Source organism: Syngnathoides biaculeatus, chromosome 17, assembly GCF_019802595.1.
Source record: "Syngnathoides biaculeatus isolate LvHL_M chromosome 17, ASM1980259v1, whole genome shotgun sequence".
NCBI classification, from domain to species: Eukaryota; Metazoa; Chordata; class Actinopteri; order Syngnathiformes; family Syngnathidae; genus Syngnathoides; species Syngnathoides biaculeatus.
The window spans coordinates 17,435,617-17,450,908 of record NC_084656.1 but is presented as its reverse complement, the minus strand read 5'-3'; the positions used below and the strand labels follow the sequence as shown (position 1 = coordinate 17,450,908).

General features: G+C 41.2%; 1 protein-coding gene across 2 annotated transcripts in view; it reads left to right on the top strand.

The window, feature by feature from the left end:
• The first annotated feature begins 11,832 nt into the window (after nt 1–11,832).
• The window catches only part of amacr (alpha-methylacyl-CoA racemase), a 48,205-nt gene continuing 44,745 nt past the window's right edge, over nt 11,833–15,292 (top strand). The window contains exon 1 of one of the 2 annotated variants that reach the window (XM_061801019.1): nt 11,833–11,934. The gene's annotated coding sequence lies outside the window, so the exon portion shown is untranslated. The remainder of the gene's footprint in view (nt 11,935–15,292) is intronic. The other variant, XM_061801017.1, reaches the window with a different exon arrangement.

The following is a 15,292-nucleotide window of genomic DNA, read 5'->3' as shown; positions in this document are numbered from 1 at the left end:
CTCATAGGTGACTCATCTGCGCTCCCCTCGTCCGACACGGAGATGATTCAGGGAGTGTCTGGACATCCGCGGGATACCAAAGCCGCCTTGGTCAACTGGAGCTGTCTTGATGCTGTCAAAGTGGAGAAAACCAGACGGTCAGTTAAGATAAAGCGTGATTCCAGTATTATATCTAGCTAACATTACTTTCTGTTGTCGTGACATACTTTCTAAAACAAAAAAATATACCCAAGGATCAAATATTAGACATTGAACCCATCCTATTTCTTAATCTGTTTTGAAGATGGCAGTCCTGTCTGACGGAAGTCAGTCATGGTTACCTCCGCGTTCAACGACCAACTGGGGGGGGAGCAAATCGGCGAATAGATCCTTGTAGTACAGAGGTGTCAAACTCAAGGCCCGGGGGCCAGATTCAGCCCGCCATGTGATTTTATGTGGCCCGCGGAGGCAAATCGTGTGTAACAACTTCCACGATTTTTGCTGAACTCTGCACCAAAATTTCCAATTGTCATATCCTAAATGATAATATTGAGATATTGGAAGCATTTTTGTGTTGCCAAACATCAACAATAGTTGAAAAACACTTCCCTTGATTTATGATTCCAAAACTACTTCATAAATTCCACGTGTACCGTAATTTCTCGAGTATAATGTGTACCCCCAAAGTTGACCTAAAAAAATCAGGAAAACCCTTCTACCAATTGACAACACGCACCACCAATTTGCCGCTAGCCATACGCTCAGAATTTTAGAAATTATCTCTATTTATATTTGTATTGTTTTTCAAAAATCTGCCCGTACGAGAATCATTAATAATAATCCTTGCGCAGGTGCTGATGTAGCCATAATCTAATCTCGGGACAGGCCACAGGACAAGCTTGTCCTGGTCCCTGTAATTGTCAGAACAGAATCCCTCAACCGACTAAAATAATTGCTCAATGATGGCAAAACATTTTATTAATACTGGTAACACATATTTCAGTCTAAAAAATGAAAAAATATTAAACTGCATTAAATATTCGTGCAGGAAGTATTTGTGCATAGTGCAGTTTATCCACTGCATTACACATCCTTATCCAAGCCTTTAAAAGAAGCATTCTGACTCCTCTCCAATCCGAAAAAAAGCCATAGTAGCTTTATTTAGTGCTTCACTGTGGACATTACCGTAATATGTATAAATGTGTAACATAAGACATCGAATATCATATCCAAATGTATATGTATATGGGTTTTTTTGTAACCATGCTGTGTACCTGTATAGGACTTTACAATGTGATTTTTATTTTTCATCTACACCTAAATATAATGCGCTCTATTAACTTTTTGAAAATATTTTTGGAAAAATTTGTGCATTATTTTCGAGAGTTCGACTGGGTAAAAATAGCTACATAAATGATCATATTTGTTTACGTTGTTAAATAATTTTTTTCTTCTAAAATTGCGACATTAAGATGTTATTTCATTATTATAATGATTTTTTATATCTAAAATAAATACTTAGCAACTTTTTCATTGAGGCACTTTGGTTGGCTTCCTATAGCCACAACTAGCTAGTTAGAGAACAGAAGCTTCGGGAAAAAAATCTCCCTAAAATGGATGAAATAATATATTATAAATAATATATTTAATAATATACAATATCACGCTGACACCCCTGTTCCAGTAGATGTGAAGCCCAGAGTGTTGAGGGGGAGCAGTTGTATGTAAAGACAAAATAGTTTTCCCTCGTAGGGGCAGCACTCGGTACACTACACTTCATAAACTTTTCAAACAGTGTGCAGATTTGTGAACTTGCGCACCTTGTCAAAACTGTGCACAGACAGAAATATCCCACACAAAATGACACTCGGTACTGTTTCATATTCTTTCCCACAGCACATCAAATCCAGTTGTATGTCAAATCAAGAGGGCGCCCGTGGGTTGGTCTGACACTTCGGCTAAAGAAAGTGTTTGTAGCAGCGAGCAACCACACCGAAGTATTCCCACGAGTGCTCCGGGTGGCGGAGAAAAATGTTGTCACATGAGTGAGAGAAGTAAGTGGGTCAGTTACACAAAGTACACTCATCGCATCCTTTTGACGCACAATGGCTCTTTTCAGCATACCCAAATTGGACTATTCACCTATGTGTGCTTTTTGCGTACTTCTAAAGGGCGGCATTTGAATTATTCAATATGTCGGATGGATGCTGGTGGAGAGGGAAAAAAAAGAGGAAGAAGAGCATTTCAGAGCAGTTTTGGAGAGATACTTTGCACCCACACCTCCAGCCCGAGTAATGCCCGTGCAAAGTAATAGATGGATGAAATGCAACATGAAAAAGCATTTGACCTACTTTGATGATTCCCAACATTGTGCCATGAGAAATGATCAAATTTCAGAAAAATCATATTTACAAAAAATAATGTATCTAACTTCCCTAACTTCTTTACACACTTGCCTGAGAAATGCATTAAAAAAAAGGCCCACTCGTGACATTTTTTTTCCTCACTGAATATTTCCTTTGAATCCTAATTCTATAAATAGAATATGGCACAGAAAAACAACAAAACATGATTGCTGTGTTTTCACATAAATAATTTTAGTCAATGGTCTGTTAAATACGTAAAATTACAGTGCAGCGTTCTGATACCGGTTTAATTTGCTTTCAGGAAAAACGTCACTGTTATATAATCCATCCATTTTCTTTGCCGCTTATCCGATTTTTTTTTATTTTTTTTTAGGGCAAGTGACAGTAGTTGGCCTCACAGTTCTGAGGTCCCGCCTGTGTGGAGTTTGCATGTTCTCCCTGTGCCTGCGTGGGTTTCCTCTGGGCACTCCGGTTTCCTGCCACATCCCAAAAACATGCAACATTAATTGGACACTCTAAATTGCCCCTAGGTGTAGCTGTTTGTCCCTATGTGCCCTGTGATTGGCTGGCAACCAGTTCAGGGTGTACCCCGCCTCCTGCCCGTTGACAGCTGGGATAGGCTCCAGCGCTCCCTGCGACCCTTGTGAGGATAAGCGGCAAAGAAAATGGATGGATTGAACCCGGGTCCTCAGATCTGTGAGGCCAACGCTTTACCAGCTGAGCCCACCGTGCCGCTACTCTGACAGATAAGCGGCATAGAAAATGGATGGACGGATGGTCACAACACCATCAAAAATGAAATACAGTACAAAGAATTAAACAGCGTGTGCATTATGACTTCATGCTTAATTGTACCTGAATCATAAACTAATAACGCAACCTCACTTTATTTTTAAAAGGGCCAAAACCAAGAAGATAAATAAGGTGGCATCATCATGTGGTCGCCAACCAATATAGCGATGAATTAGAGAGTGAGAAATATGTTAAGTGAGGATTTATGTTTTGGGGGTAGGGGATGTAGTGGGGGGTGATGGACGGGGTTGTTTGAGTTACTGTACATATCTTTAAATGCATCTCTGTGTATCGCGCTCAGCCTCGACAGGCCCCGGCGTACAGTCTCCTCTTTGACGGGGCTGCCCCCGTGAAAGGGTTCGTCTATGAGGCGTGTGAATACCGGACTGTGCTCCGGTAAGGCGCCTCGCCTGTCGGACCTCTCCTGACAACTTGGGAGGATGTTTGAGGGATTGTGTGTGAGGCGATACGTGCAAAGGGCTCCCAAAAATTATCGCAAAGTCCGCTCTTGCAGCTTTGTGGTGTGTTTTGTTTTTAATAGTTTGATTTAATTTGTTTTCTATCCTGGTCGGGCAAAAGAATGCTTCGTGTTCTGAAGGGTTCCGTGGATCCATGGCGCAAAAATTGTAACATTTTTCTGTTCAACAACCGCAGGGGTGAAATATATAATGACATCACTCCCTGCATGGCACCATCCTTCCAGGTTTTATACGTTCCCGTAAAACAAAACCCAAGGTTTTTGCGCCATACATGGGATCAGAGACCCCGTGTTAGTTCTCGGTTTTTGTAATTAAAAGCTCTAAAACGACGTTTGGAGAAATCAAGCCCTGCCGTCACACCAGAAAAGTGGTTTTGGTCGCTCTGTGCAGATTTTGAGGCAAAAGTGGGCACATTCCAGGAGAAATGAATGCGCTAATTCAGCCCAGGTTACGCGACAAGGCATAGTTGCTGCCAAACACACACACACACACACACACAGACAAACATACACACTTTGCACACTGCCTGAATCATCGCGTTTGAATTTTATTTTATTGCTGGTGCAAAAACACGCCGTCGTGTTGCTGCTTGCGTTTCTCTTACAAGCCAACATCCTTCTTGCCCTTCACCTTTTGGATGATGTTGTATAAGAGAGATGTGACCAAATATCAATATGTCATATTTTGTCAGTTTGCTATATATAATTATCACACATTGTTCTAGTATTAAGCTAGCAAAACATTGTTTACAAGTCACTCCGTAATTGAATTAAAGGAAACATATCATGGAAATGTAATTTCTTTATGGCTTTTATACAAACATTCGGGGCTCTTGACTAACTGCCAGCTCAGTAAATTTTGAAATTATACAACGAAGTAAATGTTTTTATCTGTCTTTCTGAAAACCCCAGCTGTTCTGCACTAGTTTTGCTACTTAACGTAATACCCAGACTGACAATAGATTCCCAAGCCTATGACATGATCGGCTAGGGTAGATGAATATCCAAAGCCATTTCTAAAACCATCAAAACCGAAAACTCATACTAGCTGAAAAGATCGATGGATTCCGGCAAAGGTTAACGTGTGGCCGAACACGCTTCCGCGTTCACGAGCCGTCACCCCGTCACTATGTGGGATTTATTCCTGATTGAGAACAGATCCAGCAGTGAAGTATTTGTGTGCGTCCGGACTTTTATATGCTTTCAAACTTTTCTGTGTAAATCTCGACGACTTAGTCACCAGATCCATGTGTATACCCAGTTGTCCAAGACAAGCGGAAGCGAATTAACAGTCCAATTTCTTATCGGCGAAAACATCGACTTCAGGTCCTCTCTGCTGAGTTTATCTAATTCTTCCACGTCCCTTTGTTTATTTTCACCTTGTAAATGTCTAACGGTATCAGGGTATCAACTCTGGGGATCACCCTACAAGACACGCCGTATTTTCACGTCATCTCCGACCGACTTAGCATTTAACAATGCTTTGTTAGACCGGCCATATGGCGACGCACACAAAAGTCACGTGATTTTTATGACGTAGGTGCGCGAGCTCTATATTCTCCAACAATGGACAGTTATATTTAGGCAGAATAGACACGTTAGACGTTCAAATGGGCATAATCTGGGGTGAAGACTTTTCCAAAGTAATATTTCAACCAGAGAAAAATATTCTCTTGCTCTGTGCTGCTGGACAGCCAGGTAACATTTGCACAACTTGGCCAAACAGGGAAACATGTCGTTCTGGCCCACCTACAGAGGAAGCTGTGTAAAATGGGAATTTGCGGGGATTGCAAATTTGCTTTCACTTTGATAGTATGGGCCAACTGTTGCCGCAAGCAATTCTGTCTCATCTTCAAGCCAAAAACTCAACTTCTTCTTTTCCTTTCGGCTTGTCCCGATTAGGGGTCGCCACAGTGTCATCTTTTTCCATCTCGTGCATCGTTCTCTCTAATCCCTGCAGTCTTCTTGTCCTCCCTCACCACATCCATCAACCTTTTCTTTGGTCTTCTTCTCTCTCTTTTGCCTGGCGGCTCCATCCTCAGCACCCTTCTACCAATATACTCACTCTCTGGCCTCTGGACATGTCCAAACCATCGAAGTCGCTCTCTCTAACCTTTTCTCCAAAACATCCAACTTTGGCTGTCCCTCTAATGAGCTCATTTCTAATCCTATCCAACCGGCTCACTCCGAGCGAGAACCTCAGCATCTTAATTTCTGCTACCTCAAGTTCTGCTTCCTGTTGTTTCTTCAGTGCCAACATCTCTAATGGCCGGCCTCACCACTGTTTTATAGACTTTGCCCTTCATCCTAGCGGAGACTCTTCTGTCACATAGAACACCAGACACCTTCCACCAACTGTTCCACCCCGCTTGAACCAGTTTCTTCACTTCCTTACCACACTCTCCATTCCTCCGTATTGTTGACCGCAAGTATTTGAAGTCGTCCACCCTCGCCATCTCTTCTCCCTTGGGCTACACTTTTCTCTCACCGCCTCTCTCACTCATGCACATATACTCCTGTTTTACTTCGGCTAAACTCATCAACATCACGCTCTAAATGCCATCATGGACGAGTATGATGATTAGTCGACTAATCTGTGCAACCCCTAGTTATGACTCTTCTGTATTTTGCCTTGCATGGATGGCAAAATGCAAAAAAAAGAGCAACGTTTCTGTACCAATTAGTCAACTTTTCAACCTACCCAAAATTGTTAACCACGTCGTGATCTCAAGGATCGGCACACAAAATGTAAACGTGTTCAAACAAAAGGGTAACCTCTGTCTATGTCGGAAAAGCAAGCATCAATTCAACGGATCCTGGCGGGATGCTATAAATCCACGTGTAAACAGTTGGGAGCTTGTTTACAAGCAGACACGCTAGTCATTTTCCACACACTGTGACAAAATGGAGCATTAAAGTGTTCTCTCCCATCATACTTTTTATTCTTTCCTTGGGCAATAAATTGAGAGGACTCTGAGCGTGTCAGTTAGTTGCTGCATCTCCTTTCAACCTCGCCAAATTACCTCTTCTCCCCTGTTGCTCCAACTTCCTGCCTACATTGCGCGTGGCTCTTCTTTGTTGCTTCTGTTTCGTGCAGTGATTCTCAAATAGTGGATCCGGATTTAAAAAAAACTGGGTTCCAGACCCCTTTTGGGTGGGTCCCGGACAGAAAGTTAAACATTAAAGGGGGCCTGGGTTTACAGTATGACATTTCTAGATTACAATTGGTACAACGCAAGGCACGTTCCGTTAGCGTCGTAATACCGTTTTTTATTCGATTTTTTTTTTTTTTTAATATTTTCGACCTGGAAGTTTTTTTCATCCCAAATTTTAATGCAGCAGAAAAAAACAGGAGTTGTAGATATGCATTGTAAAACTGGCCAATGTGTGTTTTTCCCGGCTATAAAGTACACGACTGAGTCTGCATTACGCTCTGCCGTATAGGCTAAATCGTGTGTGAAGAAAAGGAATGAACGCGCGGTTAACGGTAACACTCCTGCATCGGAATTCACACGTGGGCCACAGTTCTGCGCCCGTTCAACCTTGAAATGTCGGAGGCGTTCCGCCAAGGCCACCTTGCGACCCCTTTTTGCTGAGCGACAGGCCATCCACGGCTGGTTCGAACATCTTCCGTCACGCAGGCTCTAGATAACGTAGCTGAGCGCTTACAACGGCCCAGAATATCCTTCCATTGATTTTCAAGGGTACTTATCCTCATTTGGATCACGGGTGAGCCTTCACCCTGGCTAACTTGGAAATGTATATATATCACTCACACTCTTGCCCTAATTCAGATGGCATAGTATCAAATTGGCCCCTAACCATAATAATTATGGCTTAGAAATGGATGGATGCCTGCTTTAAAATTACAATCTTGTCATAGGCTCTAGCACTCCCCGCGACCCTCGTGAGGACAAGCGGCAAAGAAAATGGATGCATGGATAAAAGCACATTTCCCTTAAAAAAATATTTTTTTTTTGCTTGGTCACACTGAATGGACAATATCTTCACTTTTTTATGCTAGAATGTTTCTAGTTCACCGAAAAAAATCTTTCTCAGGTCTTGATTATAAAACCTTTATTTATAGTACCTGCAACACCTGCATTATTTAATAAGATCAGGGACACCTGGTAACTATTTTAAAATGTTATAACTTATTTTTACGCTTGTTACAATGAGTAATAGTGAAAGAACAGCAGGAGACAAGTCAGTGACATTATCCCTCCCATCCTTCCTTCCTCGGTGGAAGTGTTACACGAACGGACCTCAGCTGGGGTGTGAGAGGATAAAGAGCACAAGAGATGCTGGTATGAGGTGATGAAGAGGACGGTGATGATGAAGAGGATGATGCTGACGATGGAGGGAACGTGAGGAAGCAAAGAAAGGCACCCTTTGATGTGACGTGCGCTGCCCTTTCAGGTGCCTTACCCACACCGCTCATTAGGGGGCCGCTTTGGGCCGGAAACTTCCTGTCGACGGGCCATCTGGATGGAAGGTCCTCAACACACACATACACACACACATAAACACGCGATAACTCACAGACACACAAGCACGCACAAATGCACACAAACAGGAATTGACACAATCGCAGAAAAACATATTTACACGCACGCATACCACGGACAAACACACTTCCAGAGGCATAAACAAGCACAAATGCAAAACACACACAAAGATGCACACAATCGCACACAAATGCTCTCAAATGTGCAAACACAAAAACGGGCAAAAAGACACACGCACGAATATGCACATATATAAACAGGCAAAAACACTTCAATGCCAAGAACACACACACACAGACATAAACTCACACACAAATATACGAAATCCGTCACATACACGAATGCACACAGACACAGACATTTAAATGAACACACACAATCAAATGCACACAATTACACACAATGCTCTCAAATATGCAGACACAAAAATGGGCAAAAAGACACACACACACACGATATGCACACATATAAACGCAAATACACTTCAATGCCAAACACACAGAGATGGACATAAACTCACACACACATGTACAAACTCATTCACACACACATATACACGAATGCACACAAAGACACAAACATTTGAATGAACACACACACACATACACAAACAAATGCACACAATTACACACAAATGGGCTCAAATCTGCACACACAAAAATTGGCAAAAAGACATATACACACACACACACATGAATATGCACACATATAAACATGCAAAAACTTCAATGCCAAACACACATAGAGACAAACTCACACACAAATACACAAAAGTACACAAAGTCACAGACATTTAAATGAACACACACACAAACAAATGCACACAATTACACACAAAAATAGGCAAAAAGACACACACACGAATATGCACGCATATAAACGCAAATACACTTCAATGCCCAACACACACACAAACAGTCATAAACTCACACACAAATATACGAACTCATTCACACACATAAACACGAATGCAGACAAAGACACATTTAAATGAACACACATAAACAAAACCATACAAACACATCAAACACACAAACATACACACACAGAAACGTGAAACACAAAAACATGTCCAAACTCGGATATAATCTCACAGTCATACAAAAAGATAAACACATAGACACAAAGACACGCACACAGGCGCACCCGCACACAGACACACTTGTGATGTCAAGTGTTGTGCCAGACAAGGATAGTCAGACAAGCGCACAAAGTCTTTGTCGGTGAGCGGGCCCTCGACTTCCTCAAAGAGTTGCATTATTTCCCAGTTATATTGCACCAGATGAAACGTGAAATGCCCCCCCCCCGCCCCCCCTCTCCCCGGGCGGGAAATGGGCCGTTGCGGCAGATATTGCAGATAAGACGGCTCGAGGAGATTGTCCAAGTCACGGCCCAGACTCGAAAGAATCATCCGGCGTACTCGCCAGATGATGATTATTGATGATACCTCATACACGAGACGTAAAAAGATTGTCATTTTAAAGCAGCCATCCATCCATTTCTATGCTGTAATTATTATGGCTAAGGGCCAATTTGATACTATGCCATCTGAATTAGGGCGAGAGGTGCAATGATACACCCTGGAGCGGTCGCCAGCCAATCACAGGGTACATACAGACAAACGAGTATCCATCCATCCATTTTCTTAGCCGCTTATCCTCACAAGGGTTGCATGGAGTGCGAGAGCCTATCCCAGCTGTCAATGGCCAGGAGGCGGGTCCTCAGAATTGGTTGCCAGCCAATCGCAGGGAAAATTGAGACAAACAGCCTCACTCACAATCACACCTAGGGGCAATTTAGAGTGTCCAATTACTGTTGCATGTTTTTGGGATGTGGGAGGAAACCGGAGTGCCCGGAGGAAATCCACGCAAGAAACGGGGAGAACATGCAAACTCCACACATGCGGGGCCGGGATCAAACCCAGATCCTCAGAACTGTGAGCTTCTCCAGCTGATTCACCGTGCCGCCAATATAAAAACAAATTATGGCTAATTTTAATAATGGCACATCTCTAGCTTTCTCGCAGCCGCTGCTGTAACGGTGCCGTCACGTTGTTAAAGTCGCCGAGCGTGGGCCAACACAACGTTCCGGTGTCAGTTGGGGTTCAATACTTCCGTTTTTGGTCGCGCCCGTAAACTGCCACTAGATGTTGCTGCCATGCTGACAATCAAGGTCTGCTTTTTTTTTTTAACTTGTCTTTCTGAGCCACTACAACCGATTGCGCGATAATGGAAGTATAGCGAGCCCCCCGTTTAACGCGGATATGTATTTCAGACCCACACATAATATTTGAAAATCTGTTATAATGAGACCAAATGTATGAAATTTACTTTTACCTCTCCCGCACGCTTTAAACACATTGAAGTTTATAAAAAAAAAAAAAAATATCCAGTCCAAAATATGCACAGATCAACAGATATTTTATCCATTCCGTGAAGTTAATTGCATGAATGCAGAATTTATACATAAACACTTGTAATAATCTGATGCATGTAATGTATATAAATAATAATGTGCAAAAAATGGATTTAGCACCAGAAAAAGAAAACAGGTTAGGCCTACTCTGTTATCCGATGTATGGAATGCGGGTATGTAGAAGCGCGATACACAAGCATCCACACATTTACACACGTACAGTATCTCAAATAGGGCGATTTTAATATGCAGGAGCGCATATGTGTCACTGTGCATCATGTCATTTGTCTCACTTAATCTGTGGTGCATTTAGCCTTTTGTTTGCCTGTTGCCGAAAGTCAAGCGAGAACCAAAAACACCCACCAATCCCATAATCTTGCAAAAATGAGAACAGCCAGCTTCAAATATGTATTGCTTGCTTGTTAGTGAGTGAATGCACTAAGCAGGATTAGAACCATTTTCCGTGATAAAAAATACCTCCCAGTGCTACATGTGAGGAGTGAAGACAAACAACTATGGAGAGGAAGAAACATGTTCAACATATTATTATTAATATTATTAGATCTGGGTAGTATTCAATTCAAAATTATGATTAAAATGTCATAACTGAATAATAAATCACAATTGAATCATTGCGTATAAAAAAAGTTATCACGGTTGAGATGCTAAAAGTCTCAAAGTTCGTCAACTATGACAAAATACTTGATCAACGATCATCACAAAATGTGATCACGTTGGAGGCATAAATAAATATGGTGGTTCGGCGTTCATTCATCCGGACATCGTACCTCCAGTCCCGGCGGTGAGAGGTCCACTCCAGTCCGGGCGGAGGGAGCGTTTCATCCGGGTGCAGCGGTCGCGTTCTGACGCCCCCCACCCCCCTTCGCTGGTGCTGAGCCGACTCGAGCGGGCGTGAACGAGCGTGTGTGGCACCGCCTAGCCTAAGAAAGGACGCGAACACCGGAAAAACGCGGCGGTCTCCTTCAAAGTTAAAACGTTGGAACGTGTCAAGCGTGATATTATTACTTTGAAATAAACATTTTCGTCCATTTTAGGGAGATTCCCCCCCCCCCCCCACCCAAGCTTCTGTTCCATAACAACGAGTTGTGGCTTGAGGAAGCCAACCAAAATGCCTCAACGAAAAAGTTGCGAAGTATTTATTTTAATTATAATAATCAATAGTAATACTAAAAAAGCATATTGATGTCGCAATTTTAGAAGAAAAAAATATTTAATAACGTAAACAAATATGACTTATTTAGCTATTTTGACCCTGTCGAACTTTGAACCTTAACCCCTTTAACAAGCTAGTTCCTGCGACTGGTTGACTTTTACAACGCAAGTGGATGAAACTGCAAATAAAAAAAAGACAAGCAGATAAACAACGCTTTTATAGGTATGTTGCTAAATTCAAAATAAACGGTCGACATTTCATTTATCCAATATGACAATATCTGTTAGCAAAGGTAATCACTGCTGGGTATTTGATCCAAGTCATCGGTGAGTGGGCTGTTTATTTATTCATGTAGAAGACACATTGGAGCCTGGTGTCAATTAATGTTAAGGCTACTATTGAAAAGAAATACCAAAACATTACAATATTTAACGTTTATATATATATATATATATATATATATATATATATATGAAGGCTACATAATATGTACCTCATGTATTGAAACATGTGCATTCAAAAATGTGCTCAGCAACTTAACTCTTTGACGAAGAATACTATGATAAATAATAATAAAAAAAAAATAAAAAGTTTTAAAAAAATCCCCCAATTGACAGTAATAAATAATTGGGGGATGTGGCTTTTGCTGTGATTGTAATGAATTTCCAAACACCCTCAATAATTTAAAAAATAAATCTGACGGGGGTTAAGATCCTGCAAAATATTGGTTTGGGAATTTTTGAGCAAGTTGGAAATAGTTTAACTGATTGATGTACAATTACTTTACAGAAAGTTTTGTGCATTGTGGTCAGAGAGGTGTACAGATGGTACACAAAAAAAGATCACTAAAATTAAGAAAAAAAAAATGACAAAGGACAGCATATGAGTTCTTTTGTTGTTGTTATTGTTAATTATCAAGCATTATGGGTTGCATCAAAGCTAAAACTAAATAAAGTTGTTCGGATGGGACACTTTGGACTGCGATGGTGCAAGTTTCCCACTGGCTGATTTATTTTGAAGGGGTACACAGAAGTATTTAGGTGTGCAGTGATTTTGACAGGCTCCTTGCAGGTTCCTCGCCAGCTCCCTCCCTCCACGCTCTCACTCGCATAAAGACATCCTTGTTGATGCCTTTCAAGACACTGTTGGAGTTGCAGGAAACACTACAGCCTTTCATGATAAAGTCAATGACTGACTGCAAATTTAACATCCGCATAAAGATCCACCTTCATCTGAGCTGGCGTGCACAAGTTGGTCCTGGTCAGAATATTGTTGCCTCAGCAGAGGTTTGCCTTCGACCGAGTGCCGTTTTTGTTGTTGGTGTGAGATTTGTGAAGTTGGAGGTGAAAAGGATCGTGTGGGTATCGCAGTGTACAGTGTTTCCTCAAATAGTAGCTTACCCTCTAGTAGACACTGTGCCCAAATTGTTGGTGATGATGATGATCATGATCATGCCACTATGTAGCAGTGAGTACCATTACTATGAGGTATTGTAATATAGGATAAATACCCTACTGTAAATAGACCCCTCTTTTACCCCTCAGGGAGGGGGGGGGGGACTGTTTCCTCTAGGGAACAGTAACTACATTTACCATGGTACAATGAAGAAACTAAGTATTTGAACACCTGAGAAAATCAATGTTAATATTTGCTGCAGTACCCTTTGCTTGCAATTACAGAGGTCAAACATTTCCTGTAGTTGTTCACCAGGTTTGCACACATTGCAGGAGGGATTTTGGCCCACTCCTCCACACAGATCAGACAGGTTTCTGGGCTGTCGTTCAGAAACACGGAGTTTCAGCTCCCTCCAAAGATTTTCTATTGGGTTTAGGTCTGGAGACTGGCTAGGCCACGCCAGAACCTTGTTGTGCTTCTTACGGCACCACTCCTTGGTTTTCCCGGCTTTGTACTTCTGGTCATTGTCAGGTTGAAAGACCCAGGAAGACGAATGATGAGTTCCATCCCAAGAATACCTTCCCTACTGTGAATCATGGGGGTGGTAGCATCATGCTTTAGGGGTGTTTTTCTGCACATGGGACAGAACGACTGCACTGTATTAAGGAGAGGATGACCGCGGCCATGTATTGCGATATTTTGGGGTACAACCTCTTTCCCTCAGTCAGAGCATTGAAGATTGGGCCTTGGCTGGGTCTTTCAACATGACAATGTCCCGAAGCACACAGCCAGGAAAGGCTACTGTACCAAATATTAAAATTGGTTTTCTCAGCTGTATCACACAAATAAATCGTTAATAAAAATCACACATTGTGATTTCTGGATTTTCTGCTCCAGTAGAGGCAGCGCCCCCGAATAATAGTCCACTTAAATAAATGCCAAACCCCAAAAGATGCCTGTTTTCCCTCCGTCTCAGTGATCATAAATATAAATAATAAACGAGTTTAACTTTATTTTGAATTGTGGCAGCAGGATGATGGAATAGTCCATTTCATGCAAAAAGAGGGGGGTGGGTGTTGTCATAATGCTAATGATAAATTTGTACATTTTTGCGTTTCTAAGCACATGAATTAAGACTAAAACGATAACAGATGTTGGAATTCAAAGTACTATTTATTAATCATTTCCTTGGGGCTCCTCTGGAAATTTCAGGGACAATTACTTGCCTGTTCTTGCCTCGTGGTAAATCTGCCCCTGGGTGTGGGCTTCAATCAACCCAGGTTAAGAATTACTGCTTTAAAGGCGACAAGAGCTCAAAAAGTAACTGTTAAAATGGACACACTGCCACCTGCTGAACAGCAACAAGCATTGCAGGCCTTCGTTGAGGTCGAAGATCAGGTCAATACAATACATTTGTGTCCTCATTCACTTACTTCATATTAATTCAAGCTTTAAAAAGTAAAATAATATCAGAAACACAAAATAAATCCAGAGGAGGTAAAGTCAGGACACTCAGACCTATTGTTTTATTTCGTGTACAGAGTCAAAGCACGTCAACATTTCACAAAATAAAAGACGGTTAAAAGGATACATACGCAATGATAACAATAACGATGATGTCATAAAGTACAATCTGTAATCAAACAGCGAGGTGTCAATTTTGTGCTTTTGGTTTTTTTCAAGATTGCAAATAACAAAAAGGTGGCAATTTCATTCATCTGATGATTGTGAACTTATAGACAACAAGATGCACTCTCCATGAATCGGCACCGTTACCATAACATGTATCTAAATGGTGTATTTAATAACAAAGAAATTAAAATTAAAATCAGAAAATTGATATAACAATGCAGTCATATGTGATGGGATGAGAATTAAAATTCCTTAGGCTTTTTTTTACTTTTTAAAATATGAATGTTAATAATGCTGCTCGGAGTTGTGATGTGGATGTGCTGAACCTTACGTGATATGAATTCACTTTTTTAGAAAAATACAAATTAATTCTTGTGATATTGTGAAGGGTTTTTCAACTTGTATTTTTATGACAATTTTTTTTACCATAATAAAACATTATTCTTGATTTTTTTTTGGTTCTCCAAAATATTTCTACTTTTTTTAACAAATTACCACACCATTGTCATAAATGTATGAAATTACACAATCCTTTCTTTAGTTTCCAAACTAG